This window comes from Symphalangus syndactylus, chromosome 17 (genome assembly GCF_028878055.3).
Source record: "Symphalangus syndactylus isolate Jambi chromosome 17, NHGRI_mSymSyn1-v2.1_pri, whole genome shotgun sequence".
Lineage (NCBI taxonomy): Eukaryota > Metazoa > Chordata > Mammalia > Primates > Hylobatidae > Symphalangus > Symphalangus syndactylus.
In genome coordinates, this window is record NC_072439.2 from 80586766 (window position 1) to 80591037 (window position 4272).

The following is a 4272-nucleotide window of genomic DNA, read 5'->3' on the forward strand; positions in this document are numbered from 1 at the left end:
ATACATGTGAGAAATGAGCCCAGAGATTTAGTTTGGGATTGATTCATAAAGAATCTTTATGTCCTACTGAGGAATTTAAGATTTATTCTGAACCACTGAAGGTTTTTAAACACAGAAGTGGCATGATCTGGTTTGCTTTTTTTTTTTTCGTTTATTTTGCATTTAAGTTTAAACTCAACTTGATGCTCCCTAGTGACTTGCTTATATTTGACTTGCTAGTCTCCAGTCTTGGTTCTGATATGACTTTAAATACTTCATGATGACAGGTACAGCTGCAATAAAACAGACAGTTATTCTTTAACTGTCTGTTAATTCCTCTCTGATGTTTGCTATGGGTCAGTAGACGACCCTGTCTTAACATGTTTTAAAGGCCTGTACTTGCTGTGTCTGGGTCAAACATGATTATATTGTATTCACTGAATAAAATTCTCTAAGTGCGTAAGTGATTCTAAAGTAGAAGGAGTTCGGCAAAAGGGGAAGCACATTAACTCTTTCAGGTCACTAGGCTACCACTTAATGCATTATTGCAAATGCACTTTTGAATAAATAACAGGTTGTAAGAGGCATTGAGACAATTAGCCTGCTTAAGCTGACTTAAAAAAAAACACAAGACAGACAGCTCTGAGCTATATGCATGATGACTATGATGTAATGAGGCTTTAAAATAAAAATAGATGAGAAGATTTACATGCAAATGAGTTTTATCATCTTGGGAGTCAATTTGCTTATTCCAAAAATCCTTATACTTACTTAGAAATCCTCCTTCTCAAGATGTCTTCAGAGCTAGTTGATGAGACCTCCAGTTCTCTGATCTCACTGGGGATCCAGTCTACAGTAAATTTAAGGAAGAATTTGCCCCATCTGGGGAGCAGAAAGTACACTTCTGGGTGTTCTGGAAGCAGAGACTTCTGTGTTATGAGAACCAGGATTTTGATAAGATGGAGGATGTTTACATAATCGTGCTCCCTATCACCTGCATCCGGAGATTAGGTAGAGTCCCCTTAGAGAATAAAGATCTCCAGTATTTATATGGCATCTTCAATGGCATGTTGCTTTCTTAATTTCCACAATAACCATGTCTTAGAGAAGGACGGGCATTGAGGAATGGAATGGGTGAATATAAAGAAGTTGCCTGAACACAGGATCATGGCTATACTGTGGCACATCTATGCTTGACGAGAGGGTGAATGCTATTCCTTCTGAATCCCTTACTTCCAGCCAGTGAACTGAACCCACTGTTCCCAACTTGTACTTCTCTATTTCCTTGACTTTCCCCCATACGCTTTCCTTCAAACGTATTGTCTTCCTTTCTCTGCATGATTAAGCCCTGCTTCTTCTCTCAGACCCATTCAATTGCTACTTCCTTGATTAAGTCTTCTCTAATCTCCTCAGCAAGAAGTAATCCAGCCTTGCTCTAAATTCCCATAGCCTCCCTTTCACCCTTGTAATACGGTCATTTACAGTCTTCTACTACAGGAGAAGTTTCATAAAGTCATGGTCTATATGACATTAATTTTAGTATTGCAATACCTAAAACAATGCCTGCCACAAAGTATAAAAGATTTCAAATTAATCAATTAAGAATAAAACCAAATCATATTAGTGCCAGCCAATGTCATCTTCTCCAAAAATCAGCATGAAGGGTTTGAATAGACTGTGATAGCATAAGATCAAGACCCAGAAGGACAGAAACAAAGAAGTCAATCAAGCTAAAAGGCCATGAAGCCATAGGGAAATAGCATTACATATGTTCTCAGCCAGAAAAGCAGACATGGACTGGAACATCTGAAAACTAAAATCAACGGTTAGGGTAGAGAACACAGAAATGAAGGAAACTTTAGTAACAATGCAAGTTTTTCTTTCAGACCCAAGTCCTTCTGTTATCTGGAAGATACAATAGGAATGAGTTATGTTACAAGTGTTGTTTTCGTATGATGGTTTTTTAGGATTTAGAATATATTTTCACAGATAAATGACGTTAAAATGGAAATAAGTTACCCAAATACCCCACAACTCTACTTAATTCATAACAAACCTGAAGGACACAACAAATAAAATTATTTAAACTATAACTGATCACTACTCATAGAATAAACAAATGCTTTGAAAAAATAGGGTGAGGCTTCCACCTTGGGCTAACATAGAGAAAGTCCACTGTCTCTCTCATGAATCGCAAGCAAAAAACTCTGTAAAGAATACATAACAACCCAAAGAAAACTATCTCAAGGCATTTAATAATCAAACTCCCAAAAGTCATGGATAAAGAAAGAATCATAACAGCAGCAAGAGAAAATAAATAACATACAATGGAGCTCCAATACATCTGGCAGAAGACTTTTCAGTAGATATTAATACTTTATAGGCCAGGAGAATGTGGCATTAGATATATAAAATGCTAAAGGAAAAATGAAAAACATTTGCCCCAGGATAGTATATCCAGCGAAAATATCTTTCAAACCTAAAGGAGGAATATTTTCCCAGACAAACAAAAGTAGAGTGATGTCATCAACACAAGACCTGACCTACAAGAAATGTGAAAAAGAGTACTTTAAACTGAAAGAAAAGGATGTTAATGAGCAATAAGTAATAATCTGAAGGTACAGTCCAGGCGCAGTGGCTCACACCTGTAATCCCAGCACTTTGGGAGGCTGAGGTGTGCAGATCACGAGGTCAAGAGATCGAGATCATCCTGGCCAACATGGTGAAACCCAGTCTCTACTAAAAATACAAAAAATTAGCTGGGTGTGGTGGCGGGTGCCTGTAGTCTCAGCCACTCGGGAGGCTGAGGCAGGAGAATTGCTTGAACCCAAGAGGTGGAGGTTGCAGTTAGTGGAGATCATGCCACTGCACTCCAGCCTGGAGACAGAGTGAGACTCCATCTCAAAAAAAAAGAGGAAAAAGAAATCATCTGAAGGTACAAAGCTCAAAGGTAATAATAAGTGCACAGAAAAACAGAATGTTGTAACACTATAACTGTGGTGTGTAAACTAGTCTTAAGTTGAAAGACTAAAGGATGAACCAATCAAAAACAATAACTACAATTTTTCAAGACATAGACAGTACAATAATATATAAATAGAAACAATAAAAAGGAGACACAAAGTGTAGAGCTTTTAATCAGTTTTCTTTTTGCTTGTTTGTTTCTGCAGGCAGTGTTAAGTTGTTATCAGCTTAAAATAATGGGTTATGAGATAGTATTTGCAAGCCTCATGGTAACTTCAAATCAAAAAAACATACAACGAATAAAAAAGAAACACCAAGAAAGGAACACCAAGAACCCTACCACCAGAGAAAATAACTTTCACTGAAAGGAAGACAGGAAGGAATGAAAAATGAGAAGATCACAAAACAACCAGAAAACAATAAATAACAACATGGCAGAAGTAAGTTCTTACTTATCAATAATAACATTAAATGTAAGTGGATTAAACTATCCAATCAAAACACATAAAGTGGCTGAATGGATAGAAAAACAAGACCCAATGACCTGTTGCCTACAAGAAACACTTTACCAATAGTAAAGGGTTGAATTCAACAAGAAGATCTAACTATCCCAAATATATATTCACCCAACAAAAAAGCACCCAAATTCATAAAGCAAGTTCTTAGAGACCTTCAAAGAGACTTAGACTCTCACAAAATAATAGTGGTAGACTTTAACACCCCACTGACAATATTAGACAGATCACTGAAACAGAAAATTAACAAAGATATTCAGGACCTGAACTCAGAACTGGATTAAATAGACCTGATATACATCTACAGAACTCTCCACCCCCAAACAACAGAATATACATTCTTCTCAGTGCTACAAGGCACTTACTCTACAATTGATCACATAGTTGAAAGTAAAACACTCCTCAGCAAATGCAAAAGAACTAAAATAGTAACAGTCTCCCAGACCACAGTGCAATCAAATTAGAAATCAAGACTAAGAAATTCACTCAAAACCATACAATTACATAAAAATGGAATAACCTACTCCTGAATAACTTTTGGGTAAATAATGAAAATAAGGCAGAGATTAAGAAGTTCTTTGAACCTAATGAGAACACAGATACAACATACTAGAATCTCTGGGACACAGCTAATGCAGTGTTAAGAGGGAAATTTAAAACACTAAATGCCCACATCGAAAAGTTAGAAAGATCTCAAGTTAGCAAGCTAACATCCCAACTAAAAGAACTAGAGAATCAAGATCAAACAAATCCCAAAGCTAGCAGAAGACAGGAAATAACCAAAATCAGAGCTGAAGGAGACATACAAAAAATT